Raw genomic sequence first — 20323 nt, forward strand, 5'->3', positions numbered from 1 at the left:
CTGTAATTCACTTTACCAAAACCCAGAAAAAGTTAAGGAGAAGGCTGAACACAAAGTTACATGAGACAGCCTAACCTTTCTTATATTACTTTGGTGCCAAAACCTTGTGCTCAGGTCCGGAATGTCTTTATGATGCTTCCTTCTCATCTTCCTATTATGCAACCCACAGCAGAAGCCAGAGTTCAACTCAGGTGGTGAAAATGTTTCTTAGCCAAGTTCGAAGTCAGTGAAGATCCAGAATCACTGGAGCCAAAGCTGTGAAGACCTGCTAAATCTGTTCTTAGAGTAAATCTGCTAGAGGAAGTTACTACCTGTCATTACACTCTGCTTTCCATGTTGCTTTCCTGTATTTCCCTAAGCAAAAAAAAAAAACCAGTTTTTCATTTGCAACTGTGAGAGATGTCAGTGGCACTTTGAGCACTGTATTAAGTACTCCATGCACTCCTCAACCAAGTAGTTGAGAGAAGAGATCTTGAAAGGCTTTGTATTGAACAAATGAAGACAGGAGGAACACAGCACAATACAGACACTGATAAACAAACAAAGCCCTTATCCCAACAAATGTCTATAACCATTTTCAAATGATTAAAGTGTCACTTTTTTATTTTCACTTTAGAAGAACAGAAAAAGAAGCACTGTTTAAATCTTTATACAGTAAGACCTGTGGTCTCATCCTTTATTGATTCAGGTACTGTTTATCTCCTTTTTTTTTTCACTGCAACTAAACAAAAATAGTTTCTATTATATTCTATTTCTCTTAGGAAAAAAAAGAAATCAAACATATGCTGCCTAGGAGGAAAGCCAAAATGTTGAAAAGATATGATGGATGAGAGTAGACATTAGCTGAAGCAAGACCGCTGAATAAAAAATGCTAGGCATCGGCATGGTACTGCTTCTATTGTCAAGAACCAACCTGAAGGCTGCCACTTATCAAAGCATAAACACTTCTCTTTTTTTAATTTAACAGTTAACTTTGTATAAACTCAGCACTGCCTGGTTTTAATTAAACTGTCACAATCAGTCCCCACGAAGACAGGCTGGAAAACACAAAGGGCATCCACGGGGGCTATTGTGGCTTGGATCCTGGCTCTGTATTGACTTTCAGAGTAGGAAGTCAGCACTTTCTTCTTTCCCAGGCAAGCAGAGAACTACACTCAAGAAAGAACTATAGAAACCTCTCTTTCAGTGAAGGATTTTCCTGTATCACTAGTCCCCCAGTCATTCAAAAGAAAGCTCCAAAGCCCAGCAAAGGTTTTTCATAGTATTTCCATGAAGTTCAAGGTTTCATTTAGTTCTGCAAGCATTGTGAAATACCGTACCATGTAATCCTAGACATGCACAGGTATGACACGCATACTGTGGAAGATTCATGACCCAGTAGAGACCTGATGAGATGCGTCAAAAAGTCTACTCCATGAATGGAGTCTTTTCAACATCCCTTCACACTGTCTCCTAAATGTGACCTAGATGATTTGTCAGTCCAAATGAAATAGGCAGTCCTTCCCAACATGCACCAGAAAACAGAATTTTCTTTGCCCTGTCCACAGGTAAGCTTGATATGAATCAGTTTCCAGGCTAAGATGCACTGGTGCAGTGTCATACCCAGGGCAGGAAAACCAGTCTCTGAAGAAATCCATTAGTATGCTCATAGATCTTGGCTTTGGCACACATGGGACCAGTATGATGTCAAGGCAATGTGAGCTGGACTCTCTCAGTACATTACTCCCTGATATTAACATCAACCATTTCCTGTAAGAGATGCCTGTCTGGAAATGGGATTAAATTCCTGCTCAAATTTAGTCTCAGAATGTCAAGTCTGATCTTGGGTGATACCTGTTGAGATCAAGACTTCTGGAAGGACTTATCTGAGGCTGTAGTCATCTAAATCGATCAATCTTGCAAGCACTGTTTCAGTGGTCTTTGTACCTTTGCATCAGCTACAACTGTGCTGGTAGTAGCCTGGGTGCAGTTCCTCACTCCTGCCTTCTGCCCCAGCTCATTCAAGGAGCCACCCACGGCTGTAATTTCATTTGCCGTCTTTGTGAGGGTAAGACATGTTTCCACCCTGTGATCTGGAGTGCTGGAAGGGTGAAGGGTTTCCCCTTTTTGAAAAGGGCCTAACAGGACTACACTTCAACAGGCTTCTGCAGGTGGGATGTGCCCTCACAGGGTGCTGTGGAGGAGGCCTCTATTCAAGCACACTGAGAAACAGAACAGCTGATGAGGCTGAACTACTGCTTTTACTTGAGCATGAGCTTTTGCTCAGCATGAATTATTCATATGAATTATAGCTATAAGCAGCCCTTCCTGAGTGTCTATGTGGCTCAGGGTATCTCTGCATTTTCCTCAAAAGAGGTGGCAGCAGATCTATTTGTCCCAAGTGTCCTACTCAATTAGAAAGTGGATAAATACCAACATTGAGCAAAGAAATTATTCTTCTACCAGTCTGTAGTCTGGTTTTATTGACATCCTATCTAAATCTTAAGATCCAAATCAGCAACACATGGAGCTCAACACAAGCCAGCAAGAAACAATGAAGAGACTTTAAGTTCCTTGACTTCATCAAAAGCCCAAGGGTTGCTACAGCATGCCTATGTAGGATGTTTAATAAGGCTAACATTTGAGAGAACCATTCTGGCTGATGCATGAGCTGCAGAAGCTCTGTCTGTCAGATCTGTGACCAGTGTGGCCTGTGATAGCACGCTCAGCCCAGGCACACTTAGCTCACTGTCTGGGGTATATTTAAAGCTCTTTGTTTTCATTATGCGGCGAGGATTTGCCAACCCTAGTACTTCCATATACTGACAGCTTAACTGCTGATGTCAGATTTTGCTGAGAAATGAGTTAATTTATGATTGCATGAAACGTTAGTCAAGAAGACAAAACACTTGGATCTGTTGGCAGTATATAAAACTCTAAATACTAGATAACACAGTGACAGGAGTCAACATTTATTAAAGTGATGGCATGTCATGTTTTCACAATAACCTCCTTCATTTATTTGGTTGGTTGGGTTTTTTTTCATATTAGGAGGTTTCTAAAATCACATGATTTAGGCAGCCAGAGCATGCCTAGAATACAGGTGGACAGCAAGTTCCAGAATGAATGACTTGGGAAGAGGGCACAAGCAGAGAGAGGAGAGAAGTCTGCCATCACATTTAGTCATCCTTAGACTTCTCCATAGGTAAATACCACCACTCCTACCAGATGTGATCCTCCTTACCCAGTTACTTCTCACATTGCTGCAACAGCTACTTGGATAGCAACATGGCAGAGAAACATCAAGAAAGTAAAAAGTAAGCTCTTTCCCTCCTGACCTTCTGAAGACACCCTGGAGAATTTAACCCTTTTGACTTACTGCCAAGGGTTACTGTTGTCTTTGGAGGCTCTAGGTGTATCCTGATCCATGAGTTTGTCAGCGATCTTGGTGCACTGAACCAGGTGGGGACCTTGTAAAACCAGCTATTCTTCACTCCCACCCACCTCCTGCTTGTTTTGGATCCCAGATCCTTCCAAGAGGTAGGCTTTCCTTCAGCTGTGCTTTCTCCTTGCAATTTATGTCACTGATCAGAACTCCACTGTGCCAGTTCTCATACAGCTACAGAAGAGAGGCCTAGCTATATATGTGTCTTACATGTAAAAGCTGGAAGGAAGGGAATTAGACATTTAAAGAAGGCAAGTAACTCACATGAATGTAAATCATGGCTGAACTGGTGAGAGATCTTAGGTTTCATGACACAAATCTGTGCCGATTTGGGCTTGGGTAGAGTTAATTTTCTTCATAGTATCTGATATGGGGCTATGTTTTGAATTTGTCCTGGAAAAAGTTCATAATGCAGAGATATTTTTGTTGTTGAGTGGTGCTCTCATAGCCAATGTCTTTTCTACTTCTCACCCCATCCCACCAGTGAGTAGGTTTGGAGTGCACAAGAAGGGAAGACATCAGGGACAGCTGACCTCAACTGACCAAAGAAATATTCCATACCATATGTTATCACGCTCAGCCAAAAGAGCGGAAGAAAGAAGAAGGAAGAGGGAGACGTTAGGAGTGGTGGTGTTGTCCTCCCAAGTAACTGCTACACGAGATGGTGTGCTGCTTTCCTGGAGATGGCTGAACACCTGCCTCTTGATGGGAACTGGCAAATTCCTTGGTTTTGCTTTGCTATTAAATTGTCTTTAGCTCAACCAGTGAATTTTTTCAGTTTGACTCTTCTGATTCTTTTTTACTGTCCCAGGAAGAGAGGGAGCAAGCAAGTAGCTATGTGGGGCTTAGTTGCCACCTGTGTTTAAACCATGACAAAAGCTCAGCTCCATGTCTGCCATTCCTGCCCTTTTGTGGTTTTCTCTCTTGGCTAGCCTGTCTTTCATATAGATTCCTATTGCATGCTCATATACACTATTCCCCTTTTTACCTGTACCTCCTTCCACTCCAAGGGAGCATCTTGGACTTCATGCTCTTCTACATTGTCCTCTGCTTCACTAATTTTTTTTCCTGCTACAGGCCCCTAGCAAAGATTACGCTCTAGATTTAATTTCCTTGCATTTTCTGTAGTGTTTACATGACTCAAGCTGCTCTCAGCCTTGCTGGTGCAGAAAGCAATCAAGGAAAGTACTGCCAGTATGAGACCGGCAGCCTTCCAGACAGACAACATGAGAGAGTCACTCCACTGTCAATGCCTAAGCCATCCCACAGTGTTTGCTCCAATTTTCTGTTTGTCTTCATTTTAAATAGATTGTCCAGTCACTCCTTCAGGGGACTAAAGTGAATTCCTCAGCACTTAATCATTGTCATTTATTGGCATTGCTATGCCAAAGATACAATTCCCTTTCCACAGAGTATGTAACCTCAGTCAGACTTCTCTCAAATCAGACTCAAGTCAGTGTCATGGAGATATCTCCTCTGATACTCATTGCAATGAATCTGTATTTAGTAACACTAAATTCCTCTGTTTATCTGAACACTGAGAAAAGCTTAAACCATTGTTTCTCTTTTGACTAGAATCTGGAGGTGGAAGCATGAGTTCTGATGAAATTCTGAGTGGAAGATGTGTGCCTCTTTGCCACTTTGATTTTTTTTGGCTCATTTCAGTTGCCCAGAAATAACTGAGCAGTGACTTTTGAGATGTCAGTGCCATTCAGGATGGCTGGACAGGGAAAAGGAGTTTTAGGCAGGTTTCACAGGGACTCCAAAACAGTCCTAGAAGCCTTGAACCAGGCAACTAGACAGTGCCTCCTTTTCTGTTAAGTCCAACACAGCATATAGTAGGGCACAATTTCAAGCTCATGTTAGTACATTTTCCAAGCTGCTATCTCCTGCATAGCTAGAAAGGAACAAACTGGCATGACTGACAACCTTCTGGCCCTCAGATTTCCACTTGCCTTTAACTTCTGTTGCTGAAAAGAAGACGTAACAACTGAGTCTCTCAAAACACCTTGTCTAATCTGCATAGCTAGTTGGGGTGGAGATAGGAGCAAGGAAAGCCAAATATTGTGACAGAATGCTTTCCAGCTTTTTCAGGAGAAGCTTTGACCATCACAGATCCTTTTTTTTTTTGGCTGGATAAATGGCCAATATAAAGATATGGTCCCTTGGTCTTTGAAGTGTGAGCACTCAGGCAAAGAAACTGCTTTAGCAGAAAACAAAGAGATAAGTGCAGCAGTTAAATTATGCAGTACTTAGTCACAGTAAAGATAAATATGCTTTCTTATTGGGACTATTGCCATGATAGGGCACTCTGAAGATAACATATATGGAGTCTAATATTTCCCAGAGACCATCACCTCAGCCCCTATTTGAGAAATCAAGTCATGGTATTTATTAGTGCTTCTCCCAATAGGTCCTCAGCAGCATTGTCAGTCAATAGTATTTTCAAAAGCATTTGTGGTGCTGACTTTTTGTCATGAAGTCTAAACGTCTCTCTGCAGAAGCTGCTTCACCAGCAAGCTTTCACCTTTACCCTAGTACAGCAAAGGTCTTCAGTCGTTACATCTTAGGACACCAACAAGACAGTGGGTTTTGCTGCCAACAGAAGAGTTGACACTGAGCAATTTTACTGGAACTTTGCATACGCAATCGTAAGGAAACTATGACAATTAATAGATGTTTTTAATTATATGATCTATTTGTCATGATGTGGCAGGTCAGCCCTGGCTAAGGGCCAAAATTCTACCCAGCTGCTCATTCACCCTCTTTCAACAGCAGATGGGGAGAAAATTAAATGAGAAATCTTGTGACTCAGAATAAGGACAGGGACACCAGTTACTGGTTACTGTCACAGGCTGAACAGAGTCAAAACAAAGAAAATTAATTTAATTTCTTGCCACTTAAAGTAAATAAATAAGCATACTAAAACCCCTTCCTTCCGCCCCTTACCTTTCCTAAGTCCCACTTCAACCTTTCACTCCTGAATCCTCTTCCTGCAAGGGGCATGGGGTTGGGATGAGAGTTGTGGTCAGTCCATCACAGTCCTTCTGGGCCTCTCCTCCCTTCTTACATGTCTCCCTGCTCCAGCACTGGCCCTTCCCCAGGCTGCAGCCCTTCAGGGACAATCTGCTCCTGCCTGGGCTCCTCAAGACCACACCTTCTGCACAAAATAATCAGCAAACTCCTACACCATTTAGATACACACAGTCTAGGGACTGGATGGGATCCACCCAAGGGTGCTGAAGTAGCTGATGAAAGTGCTACCTAAGACATTCTCCATCATTTTTCAGCAGTCCTGGCTAATCTATGAGGTTGACTGGGGGTTAGCAAATGAGACACTCATCTGCAAGAAATGCCAGAAAGAGCATCCAGAAAACTACAGACCTGTCACCCTGACCTCAATGCCAGAGAAAGTCATGGAGCAGATCATCTTGAGTGTCATCATGTGTCACACATGAGACAAGAAGATGATTTGACCCAGTCAACACAGATTTATGAAAGACAAATCCTGCCTAACCAATCTGATCTCCTTCTATGACAGGGTGACCCATCTGGTGGATGAGGGTTGGTGGATGAGGCTGTTGGTTCTATCTACCTGGACTTTTTAGTAAGGCCTTTGGCACAGCATCCTGAAGCATCCTCCTGGGGAAAGTGTCTGCTCATAGCTTGGATGGGCATGTGATTTGTTGAGTGAAAAACTCGCTGGATGGCCAGGCCCAAAGAGTGGTGGTGAAGGGGGTTAAATTCACTTGGCAGCCTGTTACAAGTGGTGTTCCCCAGGGCAGATTGATTCTTAGCCACGAAATAATCCTGCTGCCCTTCACTAACCCCCTGAAGGCCATCTCATGAGTATGGCAATGAGGCAAGGAGGCCAACCGCTGCACAGCAAGTCTTTCTCTTCTGCTTGTGGACCAGAACTGCTTGAACTAAGCAATAACTATCAATCACAGCAGCTCAGCTTGCTCCCCAGAGTAGCTGTGACTCAGACCCTTAATTTGGTTCATCCACTGTTGGGTTCCTGCTGTACTGCTGGGGTTCACTTGCACTGGATGCATGGCATGTTGCTAAAGCAGTTCACAAGTGGAGAAAAAGCAAATGAAAAAGCAAATTTAACATGCTTGGACATTATATTATTGGAAGCTGTGCTTGAAAGAAAAATGATACATTGGCAGGACACTTTAATATCATAGTTAGACAAGCTGGACATCATCAAGAAAGATCAGAGATGCTGAAATCTCAAGGGAATAAAAGGTAACACTGAAGTAAATAACCCATCAATGTCTCTTTCCTCCCTCGTATTTCTGGCAACAAGGAAAGTAGCTTTGATGGTTTTCAGTACCACAACACAACTGAAACTAGAAGGAAATAACTCTTCTCTGAACTTTATCACAGTGTTCATCAATTCCTCATTCTGGAAAAAGAAGGCTTCATTTCTCTGGTGTTTTATCTGTCTCCTGTGCAGTTGTAGATGTAAATTCTGTTGCTTTTTTTTCCTAATAAAAAAAAATATTTGAGATCCTCTATCTCAGCCAAGATTTGATGTACTTTTCAATGTCAGCAAACTGAAAAATCTCAGCATAAGCTAGAAGCTGAAATAAATGAGCTTTGAGATTTCTATCTTGGTGGGAGGATTTGTTTTGTCTTTTCTTCTGTTTGGCTGCTTGCAAGTTGTTGGTTTTCATTTTGTTGGGATTTTGACTGTTTTGTTGGGTGGTTTTGTTTTTGTTTTTCCCTGAGCTTTCTTGCCTCTTGCTTTACTGTGTCACAATCAAGATAAAAAAGCATTTGGCAGTGTTGTCTGTTAGAGAACCTGGAGAGGAGAATAAAGTGACTGTCCAGCTGAAGGCATCACAGATACATTTCTACTGGAAAAAGGTGGGGAAAAGTACAATAGTCTCTGCAGAGTCCAGTGACAAAGACCCATTTCTGCCTGGACTACTTGTACTGTGCAGTGAATTCAACAGCCTGCATTAAATTACATGAGGCATCTCACAGGGAAAAAAGAAATGGCTCTTCCCCACCTTGTGTGTTTACCCTGTCTGGCAGCCAAGACCTCCAAAGGTTCAGTCAGCCACTGGCAACAGCAAAACCTGTTTTGGTGTGTGTTTTTATAGTACAAACTCTGCACTTGGGAAAAGTGTTCAGGGACCAGGAGAGTGGAAGGATTTTTATAAAAAGGATTTATAAAAGCCACACATGAAAATCAAGGGAGCAAATGTTAGGAAACAGGAAAGGATGAAGATATTAATCCCTCTCTTCTTCAGGATCCAAATGTCTTAGCTCAGTATTAATTGAAATCTTTTCCTTAAGATAGAAGCTACCTTTCAAAGAGACCCCTGCAAGTGCAAGGATCTGTCCAGGATGTAGACGTGGAACCACGTGTATAAAACCTCTGGGAATGCAAGCCTGACCAGAACAAGATTGCTTCATTTCCCTGCCAGCCAGTTTTTCCTCAATAAGATCTTGTCCCACAACTGCTTCCCTCATTCACAAGGTAAGAAACTATGCCTGGAGGAGCAGACAGGGTTATGGAGTTAACATCAAGAGGACCAATGTGAAAAATGTTACTCTTTCAGAAATAAGAGGATGTTATTTTGAAAGCGTGGGGGAAATTACATGTGAAAACCAAGCTACGGTAATGAATATTTTTAAAGCAATGTAATGTTACTCATATCAGGGGAATATAATACCTCAGACTGACAAGCAGCTTAATTAAGACTAAATTATGAATAAAAATGCAGTCTAAATACCCTGTGCACGTGTGTGTATGTGTTTGTGCAAATAGTGAGTTTACCTCAGCACTTGATAATCCTGTTACATGTCTACTAAAGGTAGGAATGAATCATAAAGTGCAGAGATCTAGTTGTCTGACAATACTTTATAATAAATATGAAATGAAGCATGAAAATGGGACTGGATATGAATGCATTACGTATTGCTGGTTCTTTACACTCACGAGAAAATAGTGAGCCACCAATGAGTGGAATTGTACTAAGCAGCATCAGAGGTTTTTTGGATGCACTCTTTGATCATTAATGCTCCTGAAGCAGGGAAGGTTTTGTTTGTCTTGCCTTAGTTCTAAGAATCACCCGGCAAATTTCTTGTTGCAGGGTTATTAAAAGCATTTTTATCTGTCATAAAGAAAAAGCTATGAATTCCCTAAGCGAGGGGGAGGAAGGAAAAATACATCCCTCCTATCATTTGTTGTACAGCAATGGTTACAGAGCCATCCTCAAGTTTCTATCTATTTTGGTCTGTGGTTCTTATCTCTAAACCAAGTGTTTCTAAGCAGGATTAGATTCATATTGCTGATAATGTGTAGAGCAATGTTTCTTGGCATTTTGCAGAAGGAACTAAAAGAAGAAAACACAATGTTTTCCATTATTTCTTTGCAAGGAATACTCATTAAGAACTTCACTGAGAGATTACATTGGTGTGATCAGTGTCTCTCTTTTCGCTCAGGCACAAGAGGTATAAGCAGAAGAACATAAATAGCAGTAGGAGAGAAGAATTACCTACTTTTTACACAGAACATTGGAGAGGCCACTACTGTAGTGCTGTGTGCAATTTTCTTGTCCACACTTAACTAAAAGTTGAAAAGATAGAGAGTGCTTAGTGTTGGAAAAGCTATGATGGAGGTGAACAGGAAAATGGGCCAATAAAACTACAAAACCCACATGAAAGTTCATCAGCGAGGCTCCTAACAAAAGCCTCTACACATTCCAAAGCACAGGAGACGCACCAGGCCCTTTGCTTGTAATCTAATGCTTGAGTTTCATTAGGCTAAGGAAGCATCTATTAAGCTTTTGCTGTTTTCAAAGGATTTTCAAAGGCAGATGGCTTCTCAAGACATTTTTGGCCTTGTTTTCTAATATTCTCCATTAATTTTGTGGGGTTTTTTTCAGTATCTGAGACTCAGGCAGCTCTATAAAGACAGACAAATACCATAATCTTATAAACCCAACTTCTCTCTTCTTAGTCCTCTAGCTGGAGTTACTTTCTTATATAAAATCAATTACAAGTTTTCTGAGAAGTGGATTGACTCTTCCAAGCAATCATAAAGTGAGTTACTCAGACTTACTTCATTTCAAGCCACATTCTTCTTTACAATCGTAATAGAAGATGAGAAACAAGGGAAAGGCAATATATATATCAACCCATAACACGTTGTTCACATGCAGCAGCTCTTGGTACTCAGAAGCAGCATCTAAAAATAGGCCACAAAATGGGGAGAGATATAAATACGTCTATAGCATCTCTATATATAGACAGATCTTTAAAGTTTCAGCAAAAATTATTCTGCCATTTCAAACAATGAAGATGGGGGGGGAGGGGAAGATACACCTACATGGTTTCTGAATTCAGACTTGCCAAAAGTGGAGAACAGCTGGATGCTGCAGGGCTCAGTTTTTTGAGGGAAGTGAGAAAGAAATGGCTCGATGGGAAGATGTCATAGTGAGAGACTTTAGTGGCTGGTGAATGAAGACCTAGCTGAAGTTATGTTGGGTAAAGTAAGAGCCAGCTCATAGCATACTGGACCCAGTACAGCACAGACACAGAGAGTGTTCAGCAGCAGCAATGCCCTTGTGCTCTGCTTTTTCTAAAGGGCTGCTGGTTTTACTGGGAAGATCAAACAGTCTATAGAAAGGAAATGATTCTGGGGAAATGCTGCTTGAAAGCTGTTCTCACAGGATATTGCTGCAAATAACTGCCTGCTTTATTACCAAGTAAAGGAATTTGTTGAGTACAAGATTATATAAGGTTTACAAAGGAATATTAAGATGTGAGATAGGAACTCAGTATGATCTACAGAAGAGATGAAGAGAGGAGGCACCCTTATCCATCCTTGTATGCAAAAATCCCTTAAAGAAACTCCCCAAGCTTTAATCATTTCCCTTTAAATGAAGTTTGAACTTTGAATTTCAAGTTCCAAGCACAGAAATGAATCATGAGTGGAATTTTCCCTTTGCTTTTCAGCTCCTTTCTGAGCTTTCCCTTCCCCCTCTCAATATATTTAGTGAGACATGGGCTATAGCTGCAGAGTCCAAAAAGGCTCTTCCTCTGATGGAGGAAAACCAGTAAAAGTGAGCCATCAATGCACAGCTGCATATGTTCACTGATCAGACACATTTTGACTGATATCTCCTTTTGTCCCTTATGTTTATGTCTCTGCCTTGTCTCTTTGCCCTCAACTTCCACTGAGATCAACAAAAAGTTTCCCTATTCACATCCTATTATTTATAAGCAGCAAGCTAGGAGGTTGGAAGGCTTAAGAAGCATTTTCCCTTAACTGTGTGCTGTGATTGTGGAAGAGGCAGGGTCTTTAGAAAATGACAGCAAAATTGCTTCTGCTTTTTGAAGGAAAGAAGCAGATTTAAAGAAGTTTAAATTTAATCTAGGGAATTAAATCTCCCAAAGATTTAAAATAATTATTCCACTGTTTTCATGATGATTCTTTACACCTTCATGCCTTACTGAGCAGCATCCTGTCCACTCTGCTGATGAGCTGCACAGTGTTGCACAGTCTCTCTAGTTTCTTCACACTCCATTCCAGGTCCTGGAAGAAAGGGTCAATTTTTTTCCTGGAGTTGCTTCTTTTGTCTAATAGGGACAGTTAGGGGACTAAAAGCAAAGTGGCTAACGCCATCAATGACAAGATCCAGGCTGTGAGTGGAAACATTTTGAGGAGCCTGGGGAGTCAAGGACCACAGGTAGTGGAAGGGAACAATACTGAAAGGGAGCAATGAACAAAGTCAGGGCAGAACAATCTCCAAACTAGCAAATACAATTGCCTGAGCTGCACCATTGCCCTGAATCTTTTTATCTTAGTCCCATTGCAAATGAGGTGTAAGGAAAAGCACAAAGCCCACATACCACAGCATCAAATGAGGTGTAAGGAAAAGCACGAAGCCCACATACTACAGCCTCACAAACCCCCACAGAACCCGCACTGGGGAATGCATGCTGGTCCTTTGTCATCTCACACTCTGAAGGGTGAATCTACTGCCTCTCCCGGGAGACAGATGACTATTGCAAGAAGTACGGCCCTAGGGCTCCTGGCAAATTACAAATGAAGTTCTCAGATTGACAAGTTTAGCTAAGCCTGCAAGAGACCCAGACACAATCTTGTGCTAGGAAAGAATGGCAATAAAAAGCAATCTTGCTTTTTATTGCTGAGCAGAGCAGCAAGCATTTAAATAAATGCTCATCCAGCAAACTGAAACAGCAGCAGCAAAGCACTGGGTTTTTTGTCAAAATTCAAACCACCTCAAGGAGTAAATTAACACTAACCTGTTCTAGGCTCCTCAGCCCATCAGAAATGACAGCACTGCTATATTTATTGTTTCAGTAAGCGTCAGTTGCTGGAACAAGTCTCCCTTAGAGGTAGCCAGTCACTCTCAAGATGTGGTGGTGTTAAGTGCAGTACTTGTGCAGATGGGGAGCTCTTTGCTTGAACTGTTTTTAAAGACTATAAGAATTACTCAGCTATGCTAGAAAAAAAACAACAACTGCCTGGCATATTTTAGATACCGAGTCAGCAAAGGAAACCAGGGGCCATGGAGGACATACAGGGGGTTGTTTTGTACTCAGCTCTGTATTCCAATTTAATATTTGATCCCAGTTAGTTCAGTGATCCGTGAGAATAAACATTTCTTAGTTACACTTTGGAAACTCCTTTCATCTTAGAATCTCTTTAGGAAAGTCTCGACAGATAAAAGAGATAAGTCATCGATTTCATTCATGATCGAGAAGGATAAAAAGAAGCCCTGAGGAGCCACATCTTCAGTAAGAGAATTAAGAAAAAGAACTGATGCCCAAGTTTTCTGCCTGTGAGTGAATCCAAATAGCTCTGCCTTCAACACGCACTGCTGTCAAAAGAGCTGGTTTGGTTTTATTATCTCAAGAAGCACATGCTTGACAGAGTGTAAGTTTCGTGAAAGAGGATAATTACATTATGGCAAAAGCTTATACTGCCAGACAGTCAGAGTTTACTGCAGGAAAAGTAAGAGCCTGCCTGGGTCACCCTTCAACTTTCCTTCCAAGAAGCACATCAACTTAGCATTCCTGATTTTCTTACCTATTACAGTTCTTTATTATGACTCCCAGTAAAGAAAGACATCTGGGATGCTTCTTAATCAACACATAAATTTTTAGTTCCTTAATCAGTTATTAATTTTGGCTAGGATAGAGTTGATTGTCTTCATAGTAGCTCATATGGTGATATGCTTTGGATTTCTGATGAAAACTGTCAATAACACACAGATATTTTAGCTATTAGTGAGTAGTGCCTAAAGGTCAATGTCTCTTATACTTCTCATGCTGCCTTGCCAGTGAGTAGGCTGAGGGCACGCAAGAAGCTGGGAGGAGACACAGCTGGGACAGCTGACCCCAACTGACCAAAGGGACATTTAATACTGTAGGACATCATGCTCAGCACATAAAGCCTGGAGAGGGCAGAGGTGATTGGTCAAGAAAGAAGCAGAGGGTAGGCATTCAGAGTGATGGTGTTTGTTTATGCATGATGAAGCCCTACTTCCCAGGAATGGAAAATTCATATTGTTTTGCTTTTATGGCCAGCTTTTGCTTTAAACAATCCACAAGATTTCTCACTTTGGCCCTTGCAATTCTTTTCCATATTCCACTAGAGAGGAGTGAGAAAGCAGCTGTGTGGTGTTCAGGTGCCTGCTGGCATTAAATGAGTCAAGAAATCTTACAAAATATTGATTGGGCATAAACAGTGAAAAAAAAAGCCCTCAGTGAAATGCAACACACCAACCACAACTTGATCTACATGGCCAATCTTTTCATATCTCTGACATAAAATAGTAGAACTACTCCTTTGAAATGCCAAGGCAAGAAGATATAACTTATTTTGGAATACTGCAGCTCAACGTAAATAACATTTTCAAGCAAATTCTTCCACTTATCCCCAACATCCATTTTAGTATCTCTGATCTTACTTTCTGCTACCTGATTTAGAAACTAGTAGTCTCTTAAGGGGAAAGCCAATAGGTATGGGCCCCATGTCCTAAAGCTATGTCGTTGTGTGAATTCTCCTGCTTCTGGTAGGAGTTACCATGCCACTCTGTCAGAGCACTACTAACATCTTTTTTCCTATACACATGAAAATTTGACCTCTGATACCTCAAACTTTCTTTTGATTTGGTCAAAAACAGCCATCAGGTCATAACTTAATAGGGATTAGAGAACACTGTCTAACAGCCAGCAGGTCCACACAGCCACACTTCCTACCAATTTCAGTACAAACTCATACTAAAAATAAACACATCATGATTTCTACCCATTCTTCTCATTCTCTGCTTCAGTCAGAACACATCACTGATATCCAAGATCCCCAGGGTATCATTTAGAGAGTAGTGACTGCAAACTTCTGTATTCTGCTTCCCTGAGGCTCAGACTCCCATGTAAGTCAATACACAGCTCTCAACCTATATGATCGTTTTACTCAGTAGCAGTTAACCAAAAGTCAATCCATGGGTCTAATAAGCCATGACTACCATTCAAGATTGTGTAGGGAGAATGGACACGGAACAGGAACTTTTCTTTCCAAAATTCTTCCATCTTACGTGCATTTTGTCTTACCAAACAAACAAAAAACCAGCCAAAACCAGAACCCCAAACAAACAAACAAAAAAAAACCCCAGCTTATTTTATTTACTGTGGATACACAGGGCAGTTGAATGAAGAAACCATTAGGAGTCAGATGCTTCTAACCTGCTATCAGCACTCCTCACAAAGAAGTGTGTCTGTTCTCAGAAGATTACAAGTTTGTCTTAAAATAACAGCTTTTATGAAATGATGGCCTCTCTGCCCAAAGGGAGACTTCCATTCATGCAATCTTTCCTTCATGACAGTGTGTGCTAGAATTACTTGATTTAATCTGCTCTCTTGTCTTTTCAAATGAAGGCTGAGAATATCAAGTCCTTGCTGTTGATTCTGGCAGCTGGGACTCATTCTAAGAAAAACATCAACCATTATGTGACTAACAACTGTGTCACAAAACTTCACAGTGCCACCCTACCAGTCCACTTTGTTCAAGTAGCCATACGATTTTCAACAGTGTGTGGAAGATATCTTTTCTCCCCTGTGCCTCTGATCAGGCTAAAGCATGGACCAAAGCATGGACCAGATGATACGATCCTGCATCCAGTCTCTACAATTTAGTCATCAGATTACCCCATTACATGATTTTGGTCCAGACTAACAAGAGCAATAACTGTTGCCTGCCTCACAGGGTGGTGCAGCCTCACTGCTAGGGTCGGAAGGCAGCATAGACTCAGCTGGTCTCAACAGACAGTTTGGACATGATGATTGGGAAGACTATTCAGTCACATGCCATGTGCCATGTCACCTGCTCTCACAATCAGAGGCTAAAGCACATTTTTTTACCAGGGAAGACAGAGCTGTCAAACCCAAATGCAGAAAGTATTCAAGAAGGGACAAAGTCTCAGCTTTGCTGAAACTGCTGATTTGGCAATATGCAAATTCATTACTTTCTTAATAAAAAGCCCCACAACTGTGTTCACTATCTTGTCAGAGAGTTTTCAGTCCAAATCCTTGCTTTTATAGTGCCATTGTGTCGTGCAGGTCTTGAAGCTTTCTGTCATATCAAAATACTACAACTCACAAGGTCTTTTGAGGTTTAAAAAAATGCATTAGTACTAATCTTTCTCTTTCACTCTGTGTCTTCACATCTGTGTAGTTAGCCAGACAGTAACTGAAGCAACCTGGATTTATTTTACAGTCTGCACATCCCACAATGTTTCATAACTCTCTAACTCACAACTTTTCTGCAAGAATCTGTAGCATAAACAAGCCAGAAGTGCAAGAGCCACTCACGAATAATACAGCTGTCCGGAGCTTCGCCACAAAACTTTTAATTGTTTAAACAGAATCAGCCAATCTCCTCCCTTCATGTGCAGACTTCATGTCTGACATCTCTAAAGACTGCCCATACAGCATTTTTGGAATGACACTCAATTTTGCCTTCAGAACATGAATAAATTTCCAGATAGCTATGTCCAAACACAAGCAAACATCCCGGAGGAATTGGACCTGTTTGCCATAAAAATTAAATGCCATCTCAGCCTTGCTCAGCTATTGGACAAGACTTTTCCCAGCAGCTATTTTGAAGCCTGCTGTCTTGTATGGCAGTAACATTAGAAAATAGAGGTGGGACCTGCAGGTGAGGGGATTCACACAGTGGTGGGAGATGCAGATAAAATGAATCTCACAAGCAGAATACATGATTCCCACATCTTAAGGCATTGGAGGCAAAAGCATATGAAGACAAATCAATTTCAGAAGCCACTTGAGGAAAAAAAAAACCACCATGTTCATTCTGTTCCTCTCATCTTAACTGCAGCTCTTTTGAGACCTGTTTCACTATGCCTTCTATGCCACAGCCAGAGGAATAGAACTGAAGCATGTTGTTTCCATTATGCATCTGGACAGTGCCAACTCGGAACTAGAAATCCTTATCCTCTTTTCAGATTGCAAAAGAAAAGACTCAAAAGCAATCAGAGAGGAAGTTTATTAAAGGTTGTTTAGATTTGGAGAAGGATATTACTTTACAGCAAAACATTGTAACGTACTCATAAGCTAATTCACTGTTTATCTGAAGCCAAGGCACTTACTGAGACTCAGCAGTGTCTGCAGGTGACTGCACTCAATAATGTGATGAGATTGAACTCCTGTCAGTCCAGTTCTCACTCAATTTGAGGCTGCTTGGGTGCAGCAAGTCAGAGACTCAACCCACATTTCCAGATCCATCTCCATCACTCTTCATCTGTTTGCTCCTGCCTCATATTGTTCTCCTCCTGCTTTTTATTTGAAGAGTCGTTATAGCCAAACATATTTGCTGTTGACTTCCAATGCTAAACATCTTTTGACGATATAGCTTTTGCATTTCCTTGCTCTAGAGGACATTCTTTTGAGAACTGCAACTTGTGGCATGCTCACGGCTGTGGCTAGGGAAAGGTTGTGTAGACAGATTTAGCCACAATTTATCTGTTGCCCTTCTAGATTCTTCACAGGCTCACTCTATCTTTTTATCACGGGAGCTTGTACATCAGCAAGGGTCAGTTACAGGTAACAACCCCATGAGCAATATTTTCCCTCCCAGGGTTTGTATCATTACCACCTGCTGACAGCAAGAGCTAGTGTCAGGACACCAGCACACTGAGCTCATCTTCCAAGTGCTTGTCCACTGTACTAACACCACTGTGTATAGAGAGATCTGCATGACTCCAATTCATAGACAAGAACACTGTTTTTCAGTGAGTATCGGAAAAAAACCTGCAACAGAGAAGCCTCCAGCTTTGATGAATGTAACATTATCCTTTCTATTCAGAAAAACTAACAACCTTGGCTGAAGTTTGTTTGCAGAGACACCTGAGCTAGATAATACTTTGAACTCTGAGACATTGATGTCACCAGTGGCTTGATGACGAAGACTGCTGCTGCAGTGCTCTGTGAACCAGGGAAATAAAACTCCTGGGATCAGGCACAGAAATGAAGCAATAGAAGTTGCTTGAGAAATGGAGCAGTCAGTGGTGTAATGACTTGAAAGCTAAGGGATCATGCAAGCGATGATGTCTGTGCTACACACAAAAAAATGTAATCCCTTCTCCTAGAAAAGGGTCCTTGATAGATTATAACACTACATTCTGGACAGAGAGATATTGCATGTCTGATGCCTGGACTTTTATTGAAGTCCAGGATTATGAAGTGTAAGTCATTTAGCCCACTTCAGATAAGTATCACTTTTAAATCGGATTATAATTTGCAAAGGCACAACATGTTCAGGGCGGAACTGTGTCAGACGCCAAGATAAGGATTCCAGGAGGCTCCACTGCTTGGTAGTTTTGCAGACAAGGAATCAGTGTTTGGGACATCACAGAAACACACGCACAAAGAGGCCTTTTATAATTCAGCTTGAGACAAAGGTGACTTATCAAATATCCCAAGGCAATTGCCCTGGAGAACTGGAGAAGTGTCCAACATGCAACTGTTTCTTCTTTCCCCTTGTGCTGTGTGAAAAGCTATGGCAGTCAGCACTGTGCCAATGACCATCCTTTGAACATGTTTTCATTTACCATTTTCCCATGTGATGCATTTGTCCAGGAAAACAAGTAAGTAGAAGAGCTGCCAGCTCTGACTCAGAGGGGTGCTGGATACCACAGGCTACTTGCCAGAGAAAGGGAGTGTGAAGGTTTCTCTAGCATGGCATGCAGACAAACTCATGCATACTTTGCCAGCTTCATGAAAAAGCTGGACTTTAAATGAAGGAAACGCAGGTCTCCCTCCTGACCCTGCTTCTGGAAGGGATGTCCGTGGAGTGAGTCAGAGATGAGCTGCTGTTGCCGCGTCATCACTGCAATCATTTGGGAGAAGCCCGAGTCACAGGGAGAAGCTTAAGCCATTGAGCTGCTCCTCACCAGAGTGCTGAGGCGGGCAGAGGAGGATGACATTCAGCAGTGGGCTCAGAAGCAATTCCCCAGCAGGATTAAGCTGCTTTGAAGAAGAGGCCTCCCCTTCTCCTGGTGTCCCTTCCCTGCCAAGCTTTTCATTGACCTACAAGAGGTTAAAGTCATCCACAGCCTGATAATAGAGGACAGTTTGGGCTGTCTAAGGTATTTTAGCCTTTGAAGCCATTATAAAAAGGATGAAAGTACACAGGCTCACAAATGCAGTTCAATTTTGTGTCCAGCTGGATATGGAAACACAAGTTGTTGGAAGATTTGGATCTAGCTATTGGCTTTGCCAGAGCTTTGAGTGAACTGGACAAACCACTGAGACCTAGTTTTTCTCCTATCCATGCAAGCACCTCAAGCCATTGCTTAGGCATCATCAGCATAGTGGAAACCACTGACCAGGCCTCACCTGACTTATGCACTTTAGGAACTTGTTTCCTTCAGAGACATACTCAAAAACCCCTTGGTATTTGTCCATCAACTTCAGGTGATGTGCAGTTCATAGAGCTAGCCCAAAGCAAGGCTATGGAACAGGTGTCTGATACCAGGTTTCTCTTCTTATCAATAGCTGATCATTCCGGCTATGGCATCTGCACTTTGAAAGTGTTGTGGTACAGGAGAGATAATAAATGTTTAGATGCTTGTGGGGTGTGAGAGAAGGCAGAAAAGAGGAACACGTTGTTGGCATCATCTGTGTCTTTCTAAACTCCACATAGTTATTCTGTGGAGAGTGAGACTCCAGGTGGCCTCTTGCACTCCTAAGAGAAAATGCTGAAGGGATTATTATCTAACTGATTTTTTTCTGTATTTGAACCAGGATTGTTTCTCCTTGACCTGAATTCTATATTTCTTTTCACTTTGACACTTGGCACTTCACTATTCAATTTTTCAAGGATCCACCATTTCTCTTGATTTATGAGACAAGAGTGACAAGCCTGATTAATCACTATGTATCTCAGTCTATGACATCAAACTTTCAAGCAGGTCAAGGAAGACCTGCCATGAGAGTTACAGTGCCTTAAGAATAATGTAGACATGGAAGTTGATTTTTTTCTTAGCATTCCCCACTCCTGGCAGCATGAATTCCTGCCTATTTCTAGAATAGCTGGGTAGCATGGCTCTCTGCCATACCATCAAGAAGATCAGGACCAGAAGCACAAACCTACTGTTCTTTTTTTTCTTCCTACGGTCCCTGAATAAAACCTCCTTCTGTTCAGTCTCTTTTCTAAAGTCAATTTCTTTTCTAGAGACACCACAGTCTTGAGGTTTCCTGGACTATCATAACTGGAGAAGACACAAGGGCCTTGTTGTGTCCCAGTCTCCCTGTTCATGTAACCCCTAGCCTTGGGGTAACATGAGGATTCATTAACACAAGTTTACATAGTGCTAAGTATTAATTATT

The 20323-nt window shown here is 41.7% G+C and overlaps 1 long non-coding RNA gene across 5 annotated transcripts in view; it reads right to left on the bottom strand.

Annotated features, from left to right (window-relative positions):
* The window catches only part of LOC135181058 (uncharacterized), a 136898-nt gene that overhangs the window by 103536 nt on the left and 13039 nt on the right, over positions 1–20323 (bottom strand). Inside the window, exon 3 of one of the 5 annotated variants that reach the window (XR_010304687.1) lies at positions 11866–11981. The exons of the other annotated variants lie outside the window; for them this stretch is intronic. This is a non-coding gene — a long non-coding RNA (uncharacterized LOC135181058). Of the gene's footprint in view, positions 1–11865; positions 11982–20323 lie in introns of those variants that run through there. 5 annotated transcript variants of the gene reach the window in all.

The sequence above is a fragment of the Pogoniulus pusillus genome, chromosome 14, assembly GCF_015220805.1.
Source record: "Pogoniulus pusillus isolate bPogPus1 chromosome 14, bPogPus1.pri, whole genome shotgun sequence".
Taxonomy (NCBI): domain Eukaryota; kingdom Metazoa; phylum Chordata; class Aves; order Piciformes; family Lybiidae; genus Pogoniulus; species Pogoniulus pusillus.